A 20989-nucleotide genomic window follows, 5' to 3' on the forward strand; every position below is an offset into this window, starting at 1 on the left:
AAGGTTGGGGGTATTGTGGATAGTGTGGAGGGCTGTCAGGGGTTACAGTGGGGCATCGATAGGATGCAAAACTAGGCTGAGAAGTGGCAGATGGAGTTCATCTCAGATAAGTGTGAGGTGGTTCTTTTTGGTAGGTCCAATTTGATGGCAGAATATAGTATTAATGGTAAAACTCGTGGCAGTGTGGAGGATCAGCAGAATCTTGGAGTCCGAATGCATAGGATACCCAGAGCTGCTGTGTAGGTTGACTGTCTGGTTAAGAAAGCAGATGGTGCATTGGCCTTCATCAATCGTGGGATTGAGTTTAAGAGCCGAGAGGTAATGTTACAGCAAAATAGGACCCTGGTCAGACCCCACTTGGAGTACTGTGCTCAGTTCTGGTCACCTCACTACAGGAAGGATGTGGAAACTATAGTAAGGGGCAGAGGAGATTTACAAGGATTTTGCCTGGATTGGGGAGCATGCCTTCTGAGAATAGGTTGAGTGAACTTGGCCTTTTCTCCTTGGAGCGACGGAGGATGAGAGGTGGCCTGATAGAGGTGTATAAGATGATGAGAGGCATTGATCGTGTGGATAGTCAGAGGCTTTTTCTCAGGGCTGAAATGGCTAACACAAGAGGGCATAGTTTTAAGGTGCTTGGAAGAAGGTACAGAGGAGATGTTAGGTTTAAGTTTTTTTTTAATGTGGGGAGTGCGTGGAATGGGCTGCCGGCGACTGTGGTGGAGGTGGATACGATAGGGTCTTTTAGGAGACTCCTGGATAGGTACATGGAGCTTAGAAAAATAGAGGGCTGTGGTTAACCCTAGGTAATTTCTAAAGTAAGTACATGTTTTGCACAGCATTGTGGGCCAAAAGGCCTATATTGTGCTGTAAGTTTTCTATGTTTCTAAGGTAGCAAGTGGTTTTCAGTGAAAACCTTTTTAAGTTAAGTTTTCATAACATTTTGGGTCAAAGAATGGTGGGACTTCAATTATTGTTAGTGTTTGTGATTTGTATTTAGATACTTATCAAATTTCAAAGTAAATTTATTATCGAAGTATATATATGTCACCTGAGATTCATTTTCTTGTGGGCATTTTCAGTGAAGAGAAAGAAACACAGTAGCATCAATGAAAAACTGTAAATGCAGATGGACAATCAATGTGCAAAAGAGGACAAACTGTGGAAATACGAAAGTTTATTTTTGTATATATATTAAAAACTAATAATAAATATCAAGAAAACACAATATTTGTGGTGTCCACAAGTTGTATTATGAGTTGTAGAGTTCTTCAAAGTGAGTCCATAGGTTGTGAAATCAGTTCAGTTGTATACGGCAGCATAATGTGTCCACTGCATCAAGCACTGCTCCTGAAAATAACTGGATAATCTCTTATCAAGTAGTTTAAGTCTCATACTTTAAATGCACCAAGTAAACTAGAGGCCTAAAAAATAGGCAGAATCTGAACTGAGGCATCTGTCCATGAAGTGTTTGTGCTACTTGCTAAAATATTTGAAAAAGCACACAAATAAATTGATGATTCATGGGGGAGTGTTGGACCAGAGGACACAGGCTCAGAATACAAGTACCCCCTTTTAGAACAGAAATAAGGAGAAATTTCTTTAGCCAGAGGGTGGTGAATCTGTGGAATTCACTGCCACAGATGGCTGTAGAGGCCAAGTAATTGGGCATATAGTCGGCCCTCCTTATCAGCGAATTCAACCAACCGCAAATCGCGAAAACCTGGAAGTGCTCTTCCAGCACTTGTTGTTCGAGCATGTACAGACTTTTTTTCTTGTCATTATTCCCTAAACAATGCAGTATAACAACTATTTTACATAGCATTTACATTGTATTAGGTATTATAAGTAATCTAGAGATGATTTAAAGTATACGGGAGGATGTGCGTGGGTTATCGTGGATCGGGATCGGAAAAAATCAGAAGTTCTCTTACTAAGTAAGTTGGAACAGGTACATCGGGTATTATTTAGCGTCAGTTAGTCAAACGTTTGCACTTGTATATAGTATATATTTTATCGTTCTATGCATATAAAACACTTAAGAACGTATGTTTCAGCGCCGGGCTCGGGAAATACCCAAGTTCGATCTAGTGACAGATCGCTATCGAGTGCGCTCTCCATTGTGCCGGGTTGATGTGGAGGATCAAAAACCCAAAACCCAATAATTAAACCACTGCGTTGCTTAGTAATAACTGTAGCTTTCATCGGGGCACAGCCTTTCTCACTTTATCCTTTAAAATTGTTCTGATTATTGACTGACGTAGCCTAACACTTCCTATGACCACTGGCGTTTCACCTCTTTCCAATCGCTTTATTATTTCCACTTTATTTTCAATTGTTATCATGATTATTTTCGTGAACAGAATCACTGCAGATTTAGAACTCTGCCACTGGGTCCTAATGTTCACCACACTGAGACAGGTTAAATAAGGTCTTGGGTTCCGCTGGGTCCTAAGGTTCACTGCATTGAGATAGGTTGAATAAGGGACTTGAGCATCCACGAATTTTGGTATCCGTGAGGGGTTCCCAGAACCAATCCCTCGCGGATAAGGACTGTGGAGGTTGATAGGTTCTTGATTAATATCAGGAGAAGGCAGGAGAATGGCATTGAGAGAGCAAATAAATCAGCCATGATTCAATGGTGGAGCAGACTTGATGGGTCAAAAGGCCTATTCCTGCTCCTATGTCTTCTGGTCTTATGACACTTTGCATTAAATATAATGGATTTTTATCTGTGCTTAGTGCTTAGGAGTCTCATGTTACTGAGAATGTGAGGGATTGCTAGATGATAATTTTGAATCGGTTGACATTGCTTTGCACAGGGAAGTTAGAAAGGAAGGCTGAGTATTGAACTCCCATTGATGGTCAAGGTTGTGGAAGTCAAAATAGTCAAAGTAAATTTATTTTAAAAGTAAATGTCTGTTACCATATATTAACAAGATTAATTTTCTTGCTGGCATTTTACAGGAAAATAAAGAAATACAATAGAATGTATGAAAACTACACATAAAGACTGACAAACAGCCAATATGCAAAAGAAGACAAATTTTACAACATTAGCACTGGAAGCGTGAGCTAGAGTCCTTCAATGTTAATCTGCATGTTATGGAATCACTTTAGTGTTGTGGTGAGTGAAGCTATTCACGCTGGTTCAGGAGCCTGATGGTTGAAGAGTAATAACTGTTCCTGGTGATGTGGGACCTAAAGGTCCTGTACATCCTTCCCAATGGTAGTAGTGAGAAGAGAGCGTGACCTGGATGGTGGGGGTCTTTGATGATAGATGCTGCTTTCTTGTGGCAGCGCTGCTTGTAAACGTGCTTGTAGGGTAATGTAATTGGTGGAAACGTACATAATTCACAGCCACTGACATTGATCTGGGATTCACTTCAAGAGGCTGGTCTGATGTCATGATGTAATTAAATGAAGTACTTTTACCACACTGTGTGTTCAGTTGGTTGGAGCATAGTAAATGACTTGTTATGGTTTACCTTAAACATAAAATGTCTCATGTTGTTTTATTTGTGAAAACCTACATTGGTGATCCCAGTACTCTGGGACGATTCCAGAGTTATTGAACATGTCGGCCAAAGCAGTCGCTTTGAAACTGCTGGAGTTTTGGGAGCCAAATGTACAAGCTGAGGCCCAATTCACAATGTGAGAGATCTCTGCTGACAACACCAAATATTTCTATGTACGTTTGTAGTAGCGTCACTCAGCAACTCCATGGCTGCGAGAGTGGTGGGTCTACTAGAACATCTGCCTGAACATGATAAATATCGATCACTGAAAACTCACCTTTACAGACTTTTGGACTATTGGAGTCTGAGCACACCAAACAGTTGCTCTCCTTGCCTGGCCTCGGCGATGCTCAGCCAACAGAGCTAATGGATCACATGTTGTATCTCCTGGGAAATCACCATCCTTGTTTTATTTTTAAAGAATTCTTCATGCAGCAAATGCCTGATCAAGTTTGCATAGCCCTCGCCAATGCACCCGTAATGGACTATAGGGCTGATAGTCTACACTCAGCTGGGCTGCGAGCCAACATTTCTCCTCCTTTCTCTACCTCTATAAGCCCAGTCAGCATAGCCTCCGATATAAGGATGTCCATGCCTGTGAAAAAGATGATGCCAAGCCTGTGTATTTACCATGCTTTAGTACAAACACTAGAAAGTGTCTATAGCCTTGCAGCTTCAACAGTGCCAGCACATTGGGACATCAGAGGTCTGTGAAAACTGTGGTTTCCAACTGCTAGGGTCGTCTACTGTTTATTACGGACACACTTTTCAGGGTGAAGTTTCCTGTGTGACACAGGTGCTCAAGTGAGTGTGCTGCCAGCGTTGCCTATTGATGAGAAGGCAAAGAGTGACAAAACCTCACTGGAGGCAGCCAACACCAGCAGGATCCTGACTTACGGGGTACGACAGAAGACGCTCTTCTCAGGGTGCGACATTACACAAGGGACTTTGTCCTGGCTAAAGTGACTAGACCTCTGCTTGGTGCAGATTTCCTCGTGCCCAAGGACTGTTGGTCGATCTTAAGAAATGCTGGCATGTGGATGTCAAAGACTTTGGGTCATTACCCTGCTCCCCCAGTAAGTTCCCCACAACAACTCTATCAAGCGCATGCACCATCACATGTGAGTTTACTCAACTGTCGGGCGAATTCCCAAACCTCACCGGGCCCACTTTTTCCACTACAGTCAAAAAATGTGGGGTTAAGCACCATATTTCTACAACTGGCCCAGCAGTCCATGCCTACACACATATACTAGACTCAGAAAAGCTTGTGAAGGTGGAGTTTGCCAACATTGTACACCAGTCAAATAGCTCCTGGGCTTCACCCTTCCATATGGTGCCTAGTGCGATAGTGGTTGCCATCCACCGTCAGTGATCTCATGGGCAGGATGATATTTATTCAATATAAGGAGCCACCATGTGTTCCAGCATAATGTTCCTCTTCCCATTACTACCATCATGGAGGTACAGGAGCCCGAAGATGCACACCTAATTTTTTTCAAACAGTTTGTTCCCCTCTGCTATCAGGTTTCTGAATGATCCATGAACACACAAATATTACCGCACCATTTTGCTCTCCTTTTCCACTATTTATTTAATTTTATATTTCTTATTGTTGCCTGTAGTAACTTTTTAACCTATTGCATGTTGGTAACAATATCTCCTCCTCGCTGACGATTAACACTGGTGCACCTCAGAGATCTGTGCGTAGTCCACTATTCTACTCTCTCTACACCCATGACTGTATAGCTTAAATTCCATCTATAAATTTGCTGATGATATGACCATTTTTGGCAGAATCTGAGATGGAGATAAGAGGGCATATAGGAGCAAGATATACCAGCTATTTGAGTGGTGTCACAGCAACAACCTTGTGCTCATTGTCAGTAAGACTGAAGAGCTTATTGTGGACTTCAGAAAGGGGAGGATGAGGGAACACACACCGATCCTCATTGAGGGATCAGAAGTGGAGAGAGTGAGCAGTTTCAAGTTCCTGACTGTCAAAATCCCTGAGGATCTAACCTGGTCCCAACATAATCAATGCAGCTATAAAAAAGGCAAGAGAAGGACTATATTTCATTAGGGGTTTGAGGAGATTAGATATGTCACTCAAGAACTTCAACAGATGTACTGTTGAGAGTATTCTTACCGGTTGCATCACCATCTGGTATGGGGTGGGGCTACTGCACAGGATCGAAAGTAGCTAAGAAAGTTGTAAATTAGTCCGTTCTGTCATGGGTACTAATCTGCGTCGTATCCATGACATCTACAGGGAGCAGTGTCTCAGAAAGGTGGCATCCATTATTAAGAACCCCCATCACCTAGGACATGCCCTTTTCTCGCTGTTACTATCAAGTAGGGGATACAGAAGCCTGAAGAGGCACACTCAGCAATTCAGGAACAGCTTCTTCCCCTCTGGCATCCAAATCCTAAATGGACATTGAATCTGTGAACACTACCTCACTTTTTAAAAATTATTTCTGCTTTTGTACTATTTTTAATTTAACTAATATTCAGATATATTATGTACACACACTTGCAGTAATTGATTTACTCACTTGTTTTCTTCTATATTATATATTACATTGAATTGCTGCTGCTAAGTTAACAAATTTCATGACAAATGTCAGCAATAGTAAACCTGATTCAGATTCTGATTTACATGCTTTTGGCCCATGCTCTGAGCCTTTCCCATCCATGTACTTGGCCATAGGTCCTTTACATGTGGTTATTGTACCTACCTTAACTACTTACTCTGGTAGTTTGTTTCATATACACGAAGAAGCTGCCTCTGAGATGGGTGTGAAATCTTTCCCCTCTCACCTTAAATCTTGGTCCTAAAAGAGATGAACTGATCCTTCATCTCAGTGCTATGTGGGCAAAATAAATGCTGACCTTGTATGGTGTTAATACAAGTACATTTGCTTTGACATAGTCTTACAGATTTGAAAATGTAAATCTTTATTCTATACTAGAATGCTAGATTTGACAGAATCATTTAAAATTTAATTTCTAATTTACTTACTTTACCACCCATTCATCCCATGTGGAGGAATGCCATATTACTGTGAAAACCACTTTCACCTTAATTTTATTTACTTATTCAGAGAATTAACATTGTAACAGGCCCTACTGGCCCAATGAGCTTGTGTCACCAAATTGAACCCATGCCATCAATTAGCCTACTATCCTGTTAGTCTGTGGAACTTGAGAGGAAGCTGGAGCATGTACAGACTACTTACAGATGGTGTCATGAATTGAATCTGTGTTGCTGATTCTGTCAGGAGATATGTTCATCACCATGCTAATAAGCTGTCACACCTCCTTTTGGACAATTCCATCCAAAAGAGAATTTAGGTATTCTAGGCACTTGCAAGCAAGTTCACTGGTGGAAACTCTGTAAACTCTAGAGATTGTTGTGTGGGAAAATCACAGGAGATCAGCATTTTCTGAAATATTCAGACCACCCCCTCTGGCACCTACAGTCATTCCACGGACAAAGACATTTAAATCACATTTCTTCCCGATTCTGATGTTTGGTTTGAGCAACAGACTTTGAGTTGCTGCCACTTGATTGTCTGATTAGATATTTGCGTTAACGAGCAGGTGTACGGGTGTTCCTAATAAAGTGGCCACTGAGTGTATGCAGCTAATTCGAAACCATCAAATGAAGGATTCAGCTGACAGATGTAGCTAATGCAGTACTACCTCCAACACAAGCAGCCAATCTTACATTTGCATTCCAGAATGTCATTTTCTGCACTGGATGAAGACGAAGTAGCTGTGGCTCTCTCTTGCTGAAGGAATTTTTGTTTGGTGGTAGGTTAATAAGCAAACTGCAAGTAGCTCCAGGTTATGAGTGTTGTTTATTATGTGACAGGGTTTCTAACTATATCAGGTTTGGTCCTGATTCTCTTCTAATAAAAGTTATGGTTCAGGTCATTCCTTGCTACCTCAGTACTTCATCTACATCACATTCAGTTGCTACTTGATAGCATCAGTGAGAAAAAGGGGGCAAGAATCTTTGTTGATGGATGCTGCTGTTCTACAGCAACGTTTCATGTAGATGTGCTCAATGGTTGGGAGGGTTTTACTCGTGATGTACTGGGCCGAATCCACTATCTTTTGTCGGATTTTCTGCTCAAAAGCATTGGTGTTCCTGTACTAGGCCGTAATGCAACCAGTCAGCACACTTTCCACCACACATCCATAGAAGTTTGCCAAGGTTTCCAGGTTTATTATCACCAGTGTGTGATGTGAAATTTAGCAGCAGCAGTTCAGTACAATACATGATAATATAGAAAGAATAAAATCTTATCAATTACAGTAAGTGTGTGTATATTGAATTGATTAAAAACAGTGCAAAAACAAAAATAATATATTAAAGAAAGTGAGGTAGCATTCATGGATTCAATGTCCATTTGAGAATCAGATGGCAGATGGGAAGAAGTTGTTCTGAGTCACTGAGTGTGTGCCTTCAGGCTTCTGTACCTCCTTTCTGACAGTAACAATGAGAAGAGGGCATGTCCTGGGTGATGGGGGTCCTTAATAATGGATGTCGCTTTTCTGAGATACTGCTCCTTGAAGATGTCTTGGATTCTACGGAGACTAGTACCCAAGATTGAACTGACTAATTTTACAACTTTCTGTAGCTTCTTTTGATCCTGTGCAGTAACTCCACCCAACCCCCACCCCCATATCAGATGGTGATGCAACCAGTCAGAATGCTGTCCACGAGATATCTGTAGAAGTTCTTGAGTGTTTTAGTTAACAAACCGAATCTCTTCAAACTCCAAATAAAATATAGCCGCTGCTGTGCCTTCTTTAATAGCCGCAACATTTGTTGAAACCAGCAGACACTAACTGCTGGAAGAAGTCAGCAGGCCAGGCAGCATCTATGGAAAAAACTACAGTTAGCGTTTCGGGCCAAGATCCTTCGGCAGGACTGGAGAAAAGAAGCTGGGGAGTAGATTTGAAAGATGGAGGAGGGGAGAGAGAGAAACATCAGGCGATAGGTGAAACTTGGAGGGGTGATGAAGCAAAGAGCTAGGAAGTTGATTGGTGAAAGAGACAGAAGGCATTGGAAGAAAGAAAAAAGGGAAGGGGGAAGAGCACCAGAGGGAGGTGATGGGCAGGCAAGGAGATCATATGAGAGAGGGAAAAGGGAATATGAAATGGTGAGGGGGGGGATGTAAGCCAGGATAAGGCCACACTTAAGTTGGAGGAACAACACCTTATGCTCTGTCTGTGTAGCCTCCAGCCTGATGGCATGAACATCGATTTCTCAAACTTCCAGTAATGTCTCCATCAACTCCTTCACCATTTCCCATCCCCTTGTCCCTCTCTCGTGTTATCTCCTTGCCCACCCATCACCTTCCTCTGGTGCTCCACACAGTCATGGGTATAGAGAGAGTAGAGCAGTGGGCTAAGCACACACCCCTGATGTGCACCAGTGTTGATCGTCAGCGAGGAGGAGATATTATCACCAATCCGTACAGATTGTGGTCTTCCAGTTAGGAAGTCGAGGATCCAATTGCAGAGGGAGGTACAGAAGCCCAGGTTCTGTATCTTACTGATCAGGATTGTGGGAATGATGGTATTAAATGCTGAGCTATAGTTGGATAAACAGCATCCTGACGTAGGTGTTTGTGTTGTCCAGGTGATCTAAGGCCGTGTGGCGAGCCATTGAGATCATGTCTGCTGTAGACCTATTGTGGCAATAGGCAAATTGCAGTGGGTCCAGGTCCTTGCTGAGGCAGGAATTCATTCTAGCCATGACCAACCTTTCAAAGCATTTCATCATCATAGATGTGAGTGCTACTGGATGACGTGCCAAACCTTCCTGGACTGCTGAGGAAGTAGATGCGCTGTTGTGCTTTCTTCACAATAATATTTACATGATGGATCCAGGACACGTCCTCTGAGATAGTGACACCCAGGAATTTAAAGTTACTGACCCTCTCCACCTCTAATCCTCTGAAGATTACTGGCTCATGGACCTCTGGTTTCCCTTTCCTGAAATCTACAATCAGTTCCTTGGTCTTGTTGACATTGAGTGCGAGGTTGTTTTTATGACACCACTCAGTGGAGTTTTCAGTCTCTCTCCTGTATGCTGATTTATCACCTCCTTTAATATGGCCCACAATAGTGGTGTCAGCATACTTGTATGTGGTGTTGGAGCTGTACTTAGCCACACAGTCATAGGTATAAAGCGAGTAGAGCAGGGGGCTAAGTGCACATCCCTGAGGTGCACCTGTGCTGATGGAGATCATGGCGGAGATGTCTTTGACAATCTGACAAGTAAGGAAATCCAGGATTGAATTGCACAAGGGGGTATTGAGGCCTGTGTCTTGGAGTTTACTGATTAATTCTGAAGGGATGATGGTGTTAAATGCTAAGCTGATGTATGCATCTTTGCTGTCCAGATGTTCCAGGGTTGTGTGAAAACCTTATAGTATCTGCTGTAGACTTGTTGTTTCGGTAGGTGAATTGGAGCGGATCCAAGTTGACATTCAGACAGGAGCTGATATGCTTCAACACCAGCCTCTCAAAACACAAGGCCTGTGGATGTAAGTGCCACTGGGCGGTAGCCATTTAGAAAGGTTACCATGCTCTTCTTGGGCACCAGTACGATTAAAGATTGCTTGAAGCAGGTGGGTACCACACACAAAGTACACAGCAGATGCTGTGGTCAAATCAAGACATACAAAAAAGCTGGATGAACTCAGCAGGTCGGGCAGCATCCGTTGAAAGAAGCAGTCAATGTTTCTGTCCTGACGAAGGGTCTTGACCTGAAACGTTGACTGCTTCTTTCAACAGATGCTGCCTGACGTGCTGAGTTCATCCAGCTTTTTTGTACGTCGGTACCACACATTGCTGGAGTCAGAGGTTGAAGGTATCTGTGAAATCACCAGTCAGTCCGTCACCACAGGTCTTCGGTACTCGGTCAGATACTCCATCCGGACCAGATGTTTTCCTTGGAGTCACTCTGAAGGCAACTCGCAAGTCATCTTCAGATACTGGGACCAAAGGATCATTGGGAGACATGGGTGTGTACAATGTTTCCTCCCTGTTCTGGTGATCAAGGCAAGCAGAGAAGACATTGATCTCATCTGGAAGCAAAGCTCTGCTGTCCCTCATCTCACAAGATTTAGCTTTGTAGGAGGTTATGGCATTCAAACCCTGCCACAGCTGTTGAACATCCCTCATTGATTAGTCAGGTCTGGAATCCATTTCGCCCAAGAGATAGATGGCTTTCCGGAGATAATTTCTTGTAGCATTCTTGATCTCGAGATTTGAATGCCTCTGATCTGGCTCTCAGCAGGTTCCGGATTTTATTGATTGTGGAAAATACTGAAAGATTTTGTAGGGACACACTCATCCACAGCTGTTTCATTAAAGTCTGTTATGACCCTGGTGTAGTTATTCAGGTCCTCAGATGAGTTCTTGAATACGGCCCAGTCCACTGATTCAAAGCAATCCTGTCACCGTTCCTCTGCCTCTTGGTTGCCTTGATCTCTGCAGTCTTGCTGTTTAGGCTTTGGCTGTATGCAAATGAAGTCTCACCTTCCTCCATGTTTGACCTCCAGTTTCCTTTGCTGTGGCTTCAACTGCCTGGTCACATTAATCTCTGAAATTCCTTATCATTTCCTCTTTGCTCTCTATCTCTCATCATGAAATGCTCCCTAAAATGTACATCATTTGACCGAGCTTTTGGTTACTATGATCCTTGGAGTGTTCTGCTTAGATTTAATACCCAGAAGTCTTCTCTGAGGATCATCACCTCATTGTGATGGAGAGACCTGTGAGTTCCTGAGATCCTGAGAGTGATGCCATCTGGAGTTTAGCATCTGGCACCTGGCTCCTAGTAGGGTTACCCATGGCAATGAGAGATCCAACCAAGATCTCGACAGTAGAGTTGGTAGAAGATGACACATCCCACTGGCAGTGAAGAAGGCTGCAGCAGTGAAGGATCCACAGTTGTCTTGCATTCCATGCCACTGGACCCTGACCCCAATCTGTCAAGAACCGTGTGGTGGCTGTCTGTGCATCAGCCTCCCTACGTTAAACAAAGTCATGTGCAGACGTCCTCCATTAAGGGAATTACACTTTGGGAGAGCATCATACTCAACTCGAGTGATCGCATTGCCTCACAAGTATTAATCAAACATAACCTACCTTTCTTTTCACCAATTGCCAGTGTCTTTGATGTGTCTTAATTTTTTCAAACTTTTAATGACACTTAATTTATGCATTTTGTTGGATAAATGATAGGAACCACTGCAATGCAAAACTGTCGCTCCCATCACCATTTTTGAAGCTTTTGTCTGATTAAGTTCAGCTTCTGTGAATGTCATGATAGTAGTAACTTCCGACTTGCTCACTGTAGCATTAAAATACTGTCAGACTATCTGAATCACGAATTTCAAAACTGGCCATAAATAATTTTAAAAAATGAAAATGAATGCTGGAATATTTAGCAGATCTGTAAGAAAATTTAATGTTTCAGGTCAAAGCATTTCATCAGAACTGGAAAAGTGAAAAAACAGTTTAAAGTTGCAGAGAGGATTGGGGGTGTGATAGTCTGGACAAAGGGAACGTCTCTGATAGAATGAGACCCAGGTTGCTATGGTGTTACACTGTGTGTAACAATACTATCTGGTTGATAGATTAATGAGGGGAAGGAGGGAGGGGGGGTGAACATGAACACAAGATCACATGAAAGTTGTGAAATACAAGTCCAGATCTCCTGCAGAAACTGGAAGCAGTGAAGACTGAGGACATGTTAGTGAAGGACAGTGAAGACATGTTAGATCAGGCAGAACCTGTGGGCAAGGATGTAAGGATGACCTTAAAGCAGAATTAATCAGTTTTGATACAAACTCAGAAAAGGACTTTAATGCCAGAATGAAAGTTGATTTTATTGTCCATTGCACTCGATAGATCGAGATATATCATGGCCCCTCAAGCCACAATGCCCAGCAACCCCAGATTTAATCAGGGCACAATTAACAATGACCAATTAACGTACTAACCAGTATGTCTTTGACTGTGGGAGGAAACTGGAGCATCTGGAGAAAACCCACACATGGCATGGGGAGGACATACAGACTCCTTACAGATGATGTGGGAATTCAACTATGAACTCTTACGTCCTGAGTTGTAATAGTGTCACACTAACTGCTTCACCATGGCACCCAAATCTGTATATATGCATATACACTATATATGCACAGTTGGAATGAAAAACTAACTTGCGGCAGCATCACGGGCATATATTTTATAAACAACTTACACAGGGAAAATAATAAATTAGACCTAAATTAAACATCATCTTTACAGTGAAAGACGCAGTAAAAAATACATTTTAGTACAAAGTAATCAAAGTGGTTGTAGTGTTGCCAAACTGTAGTGATTAAGGCTACGCCAGTTGTTTCAGGACCAAATGGTGGAAGGGGAGTAGTTGTTTTGAACCTAGTGATGGGGGACTTCTGGCTTCTGTACCTCCTGCCTGATGGTAGCTCTGAGAAGATGGGCTGGCTTGAATGGTGGGGATGATAGATGTTGCTTTCTAGAGTCACCATCTCATGTAGGTATTTTCAGTTGTAGGGAGAAATATGCCTATAAGGCATTGAGTTGAGTGCACTACTTTCTGTAGCTTCTTATTTTGAGCAAGCTAGGGCTTTTCTAGGAGGATGAGAGGTGATTTGATAGAGATGTACAAGCTGGTAAGAGGCATACATCGAATAGACAGCCAGAGGCTTTTTCCCAGTGTGGAAATGGAAAATAAGAGGGAACATCATTTTGAAGAGACTGGAGGAAAGTATAAGGGGGGTGTCATAGATAGGATTTTTACAGCGAATGATAGATGCATGGAACACTGCCAGGGGTGGTTATAGTGGCAGATACTTTAGGGACATTTAACAGACCCTTAGATAAGCACATGGATGATAGAAAAATGGAGGGCTACATGGGAGAGATTGATCCTAGAGTAAGCCAAAAGCTTGACACAACACCATGGGCCGAAGGGCCTGTATTGTGCTGTAATGTTCTATGTCCTTGCATTCCGACATATTTGAGTCACAGTACCAGACCGGATAAGGATGAAGCCATGGATATAATGTTTTTGGATTTTCACCAAGGTATAGAACATCATTGAGCATATGGGATTGAGAATGAGACACTAATGTGTTCTAAGGATTGATTAACAGAGAGGAACAAATAGGAATAAAGAGTGATTTTCAGGTTGGCATGGTATGAATGGGATATCACAGTGATTAATGTTAGGGCCTGGATGTTCACAGTCTGTGTGAGTAAGTTTTTGCAAAAGGCAGGGGTTAGTTCACGTACATGGTATCCAAATTGCTAACAATTCATCAAAACTGGATGGTACTGTAAGTTGTAAGGTTGTAGAGGGCTTCAGGTGGGGTATAGATATTATCTTCCTCACCATATACGTAATGTGGAAGACCTTGAAGTCATTCACTTAGAAAAAATAGAAAGGCAGAATATTGTTGAAATGGTAGGGAATCAGAAAAGGCTGGTGTTCAGAGGGACTTGATAATGAACATCAACAGCTTCCTCTGGTAGCTCACTCCGTACATTGATCACTTTCTGGATGAAAAGGTTGCACCTGAGGTTACTACTAAAATTTTCCCTTTATACATAAAAACTCTGCCCTCTAGGTCTTGATTACCCAACCCTTGGAAAAAGACTGTGTGCACTCACCATATCTATGCCCCTCATGATTTTATACACTCTATAAGATCTCCTCTCATTCCCCTACACTCCCATGAATGAAGTCTCAACCTGTTCAACCTCTTTCTGTCATCCCTCAATTGCCAGTTTTCTAAATTCTGTCAGTTCTGACAATAGGCCATCAAGCTGAAGCAGTAACTCTGTTTCTGTAGATGCTGCTTGGCTTGATGAGTGTTCCCTGCATTTTCTGGTTTGTGTGCTTTTCAAGGCAGTAATGTGAAGTTGAGACAAAAAGTATCAAATCATTTATGATCTTCCTGAATGATGGAGCAGATTCGAAAGACTCTATGGCTTGTTTCTATCCCTACTTCTCACGTTCTTATGTTCTTATATTCTTATATCAGTTAGTGGATTTAGAGCAAGTGAGGGTGACCTCAAGAATCTGACCGTTAGCAATTCTCAGGAGACATATTTAGATGGTCTGGTCTTGCTACTGCAGATATGTCCCTCCTAGATTTTCAGCTCTGCAACCCTCATATTTCTCTCATGTACAAGACATTGACAAACATATGCAGGCAATGACTTACAATGCAGACAGATTTTTCAATGACCTGTTTGAATGGTTGTCTTGGTGATGTGACTGAGGTATGACTCCCATTCCTCAAGATAAATTGGCTTTCATCTGGAGCTCCACCTGCCCCACCATTTCTCTGTGTCCGGTTTTGCTGCCAATTTTACGGAGCTATTAGTCTGAGGAAATTTTTGCTGTTCCTTTGTGATGTGTCAGGTTTATCCCAAGAAAGATATACATAATTGCATCAACATCAGAGTGTTTGTATCAGTGGTTGTGGAACAGATGACAGAAAATCGTTTAAGGAGCCAATTTTAAATGTTCTGAAGTTTGCCTATCTCTCTCTTGACAAGGAAGTGCAAACATTTTAAAGAAGATTGAGACTTCAATTCTAATTGTGAGAAAGGTGACTATTAGCTGTCCTCTGCATGGACATGGGGAGAATGCAAAACTCCTTAACAACAGTGGCGGAAGTAAACCCAGGTTGCTGATACTTAATGGTGCTATGCTAACTGCTACAGTACTGTGCTGCCATGTTCTGTCATTGAATGTATCCCTATCATGTGGATGGTGCGCCACAATAGCATGGTGGTTAGTGTAACGCTATCACAGCTTGCGGCATTGGAGTTCTGAGTTCAATTTCAGCATAGTCTGTAAGAAAGTTTGTACGTTCTTCTTGTGTGTGAGTGGGTTTCCTCTGGATGCTCTGGTTTCCTCTTGCGTTCTAAAGACATACTGATTAGTAGGTTAATTAATCATTGTAAATTGTCCTGTAATTAGGCCAGAGTTAAACAGGTGGGTTACTGGGCAGCGCAGTGTGGCTGAGTTGGATGGAATGGCCTGTTCCACACTGTATTTCTAAATAAATAAATAATTGACATCTATCGTTACACTCAGTTACTTTATTAGGTACATCTGTACGCTTGCTCATTAATGCAAATATCTAATCAGCCAATTATGTGGCAGCAACTCAATGTATTAAAACATGCAGACATGGTTAAGAGCAAACACAAGGAAATCTGCGGATTCTGGAAATTCAAACAACATACACAAAATGCTGCCTGGCCTGCTGTGTTCCACCAGCATTTTGTGTGTGTTGTTTGACATGGTTAAGAGGTTCAATTGTTGTTCAGACCAAACATCAGAATGGAGAAGAAATGTGATCTAAGTGACTTAGAAACATAGAAAGCCTACAGCACAATACAGGCCCTTGGGCCCACAAAGTTGTGCCGAACATGTCCCTACCTTAGAAATTACTAGGCTTACCTGTAGACCTCTATTTTTCTGAGCTCCATGTACTTATCCAAAAGTCTCTTAAAAGACCCTATCGTATCCGCCTCAACTACTGTTGCCGGCAGCTCATTCCACGCACTCACCACTCTCTGCGTAAAAGAACTTACCCCTGACATCTCCTCTGTACCTACTCCCCAGCACCTTAAACCTGTGTCCTCTTGTGGCAACCATTTCAGCCCTGGGAAAAAGCCTCTGACTATCCACATGATCAATGCCTCTCATCTTCTTATACACCTCTATCAGGTCACCTCTCATCCTCCATCGTTCCAAGGAGAAAAGGTAGAGTTCACTCAACCTATTCTCATAAGGCATGCTCCCCAATCCAGGCAACGTCCTTGTAAATCTCCTCAGCACCCTTTCAATGGCTTCCACATCCTTCCTGTAGTGAGACGACCAGAACTGAGCACAGTATTCCAAGTGGGGTCTGACCAGGATCCTATATAGCTGCAACATTACCTCTTGGCTCCTAAATTCAATTCCATGATTGATGAAGGCCAATACACCATACGCCTTCTTAACCACTCCCAAACACTTAAGGGTTAGGGTTGGTAAGTTGTGGGAAATGCTCTGCTGGCTTGTGGACTGTTGTTGGTCGTTGACACAATAAAAAGTACTTCACTGTATGTTTCAATGTACATGCGACAAATAAAGTTCAGCATTAATCTTTTTAAAACTACAACTTTCAAAAGGCAACTTGATGTATACTTGAAAAAGTGCAAAAGAAAGGATGACTTTTCTTTCTGAAGCAACATTCACAGGCTCAGAGTACCCCAAACCACTTACCCGGACAATTACTCTCTGAACTGTGGTCGCCATTCCATTGTGGGAAGTACAGCAGCCAATCTATGCACAGCAAGTATCTGCAAACAGATAACTCATTGATCTGACTTAGAGTGTTAAATGAAAAGTAAACAATAACCAAGACATGAGGTCTTGCAGATAAAATGAGAACAATTACACATTGTTCCTCAAAAAATTGCCCTGGATCCCATAGGTCAAATAGCCTGTTCCTGTGTTCCATTGTTTTGTGTTTTGTGATCTTTAAGTCCACCTCAGCTATAAGATGGGATCTTACTGCAGGACTTCCTCAAAGTGCACAGAATATCTATTCAGACTTCTGTGCTCATTTGGGTTGAGACTTGAACCCACAGCCTTTGTGATTTAAAAACTTGAGGGCAGCCCACTATATGGCAATTGACTGTAGAGGCCACGGGAAAAATCCATGAGAATGAATCTCCTGGACGACTGTGAAACCAGCGTGGATAACTTCACTCACCTCAACACTGAACTGATTCCACAATCAGTGGACTCACTTTCAAGGACTCATGTTCTCAGTATTTATTTATTATTAGTTTATTTTGTATTTGTACAGATAGTCTTTTGCATTGATTTATCAGTCTTTGTGTATAGTTTTTCACTGACTCTATTCTATATCTTCGTTCTACTATGAATGCCGCATGAAAATGAATCACAGGTTAGTATATGGTGACACATACATCATTACCATCATCATCATCATCATCATCATTATGTGGCGGGTCATATGACATGGGTGATCATGGTCTCATGACTATGATTGTTCTTGGCAAATTTTTCTACAGAAGTGGTTTGCCATTGCCTTTTTCTGGGCAGTGTCTTTACAAGACAGGTGAACCCCGCCATTATTACTACCCTTCAGAGATTGTCTACCTGGCATCAGTGGTCGTATAACCAGGACTTGTGATATGCACCAGCTGCTCATACGACTGTCCACCACCTGCTCCCATGGTTTCAAGTGACCATGGGTGGCTAATCAGGTGCTACACATTGCCCAAGGATGACCTGCTGGCTAGGGGAGAGTAGGAGCACCGTACACTTCTTTCAATAGAGATGCATCTCATTTCCATTCCACTACACTGAAATATGCATACTTTGATAATAAATTTACTTTGTATTTATCTAATGCATAGCTCTTCCACTAAACCAGTTCAGGTACATGTTGAATGATTCCACAATCCCAAGCCCACAGAAAAAGCAATTGCTCTTTCAGAACTGTTTATTTAAAATGGCTTCACAAATGATAAATTACTCTGGACAGTTGAGGAATTAAACCAGACCACTTTTGAAATCCCACAGCTCTTGCAGTTCTAAAAACGATAAATAGTAATGCAGATAATCAACATTTCCTCTCATTTAACATTGTGTTGCTTAGAAATAAGGTTTTGGGGAGGAAAGAGAGACGAAAAACAGATAATGTTGTGTTAAATGATCCCTGAAAGTATTGTGTTGGATCATGCAAAGCCTGTTCATTGCCTCTATTCAAGTGGCAGGTATCATAATACTCTTTTGCCACCAGCTGTTTCTTCCTTCATTATTCCACCTTGTACTTTCTCATGATTGCTTTTGCTTTCCCCCACGCTCAATAACTATTTATTGCAAATGCAAGAGATTCTGCAGATAATGGAAATCTGGAGTAACCCACAGAAAATGCAGTACAAACTCAGCAGGTCAGACAGCATCTATGGAGAAGAATAAGAGTCAGTGTTTTGGGCTGAGACATCACTTGGTTTTAAACAAATTCAGAACTATGCATGTGGCATTTTCTTTAAAAAAAAGAGCAAGTCAGTAAGACCATATCACCAGTGGGAGAATCTAGGACCAGACAACACAGCCCCAAAATACAAGGATGACCCCTTAGAACAGAGATGAGGAAGAATTTCTTTAGCTAAAGGGTGGTGAATCTGTGCAATTCTTTGTCACAGTCAGCTGTGGAGCACAAGACATTGAGCCTATTTAAAGTGGAGGTTGATAGGTTCTTAAGTAGTAAGGATGTCAAAGGTTATGAGGAGAAGGCAAAATTGGTTTGAGAGAGAAAGTAAATCAGCCATGATGGAATAGAGAAGCTGATTTATTATCCCTCTCAACTCCATGCTCTGGTTTTCTTCCTGTAACCTTTGACACCCTTCCTCATCAAGAATCTATCAATCGCCGCCTTAAATATACCCAATGATATGGCCTCCACAGCCGTTTGTGGCAATGAATTCCACAGATTCACCAACCTCTGGCTAAGGTTCCTCCTCTATTTCAAGGCGACGTCCTTCTATTCTGACGCTGTGCCCTCTGGTCCTAAGCTCCTCCACTATAGGAAACATCCTTTCCATGTCCACTCTATATGGACCTTTCAAAATTTGATAGCTTTCAATGAGATCACGCCCCCTCAGTTTTTTAAACTCCAATGAGTACAGGTCCAGGGCCATCAAACGCTCCTCATGTGTTAACTCTTTTATTTCCAATCCTTTTATTTACCCTTTTATTTCCATCTTGTATTCAAATCTGGAACTGATGCCACATTTCTCCTTAATTTCTTCCACTCTCATAATCCTCTGTGATCACTACATACAAAAAAGAGCTTTGATCAGTGGCCAGTCTGGAGATTGGAAGTTTTGAGAGGAGGGGACTTCAATCAATTCCATTCCCTGTGGATAAAAGGCAACAGCAGAGCAAATTAAAGGATGGTGGGGGCAAGCACAGTGGCCATTATCTGAGTGGACATAGTCAGAGTAGTGATCTGAGGCTTTAGTGCTTCAAGGCTTCCATGAAGAGGGGCTTCAGTTATATCTGCTCAGCTGGGACAGTAGGGATGACAGGCAGGATAGTTGAATGCTCCTCTTACTGGATGTGGGAAGGCAGGGAGACCTCCAATGTCCCTGATGACTACAACTCATTGAAACCTATCGAATGGTGAAAGGCCTTGATAGAGTGGATATAGAAAGGATGTTTCCTATGATGGCAGAGTCTGAGACCAGAGGACACAGCCTCAGAATAGAGGAGCGACCTTTTAGAACAGAGTTGAGGAGAGTGGTGAATCTGTGAGATTTGTTGCCACAGGTGGCAGTGGAGGCCAAATCATTGGGTATATTTAAGGTAGAGGTTGATAGATTCTTGATTGGCCAGGTCATGAAGGGATATGAGGAGAAGGCAGAAGATTGGGGCTGAGAGGAAGATTGGATCAGCCATGGTGAAATGCTAGAGCAGACTCGATGGGCTAAATTGCTCCTTTTTCTTATGGTGCTATTCCCACAAGTCAGCTTCTCGTGAACCCTACTCTTCATCCTTCTCCTATTGGCAACTGTGCCTTCAGATATCTGGGTTCTAAACACTGGAATTTCCTGTGTAAGCCTTTGTACTCCTCTATCATTCTTTATGTTACTTCCTTAAAACCTACAATCTTCTGGAGAAACTCAGGAAGTCGAGCAATACCTGTGGATCACTCCAACAGATGCTGTTCAACCCACTGACTTCCTCCAGCATATTGCTTGTTGCCCCAGTTCCAGGAATCTGTAGTCTCTTGAGCCTTCTTTAAAATCTATGTCCTTGAACTCATATGTCCTAATATCTTTCTGTATCTCAGCATTGATTAACATGATTATCTCTTCTGTGAAGTCTTTTGGATCATTTTACTGTACTGTGTTAATGAAACTATAATAGTTTTTTGAACAAAGCCTTTTCTTTGGAGCATCATAAAATTTCTGACTGGAAATGCTCAGTAGGTCAGGCAGTGTGGGGAGAGAGAGATTATTTATTTAGAGGTACAGAATGGTAATAGGCCTTTCCAGACCAATGAGCCCGTGCTGCCCTATTACACCCCTGTGACCAATTAGCCTACTAACAGATACATCTTTAGAATGTTTGAGGAAACTGGAGCACCCAGAGGAAACCCACACAGTCACAAGGAGAGCGTAGAAACTCCTTAGACAGCATTGGGAATTGAACCTGGGTTGATGGCACTGTAATAAAGTTACCCTAACTACTACTGTACTGTGTATTGTACACAGTACAATACAATACAGTACAATATGTACTGTGTACCACAATATTATTTGATTTGTATACATTTTCGCTGGCTCAGGCGAGAGGATTAATATATCGG

General features: G+C 42.1%; 1 protein-coding gene across 4 annotated transcripts in view; it reads left to right on the forward strand.

Moving 5' to 3' along the window:
* Positions 1-20989, forward strand: part of LOC140741490 (plexin domain-containing protein 1-like) — an 810319-nt gene that overhangs the window by 45864 nt on the left and 743466 nt on the right. The window lies entirely within an intron of this gene.

Source organism: Hemitrygon akajei, chromosome 18 (assembly GCF_048418815.1).
Source record: "Hemitrygon akajei chromosome 18, sHemAka1.3, whole genome shotgun sequence".
Taxonomy (NCBI): Eukaryota; Metazoa; Chordata; class Chondrichthyes; order Myliobatiformes; family Dasyatidae; genus Hemitrygon; species Hemitrygon akajei.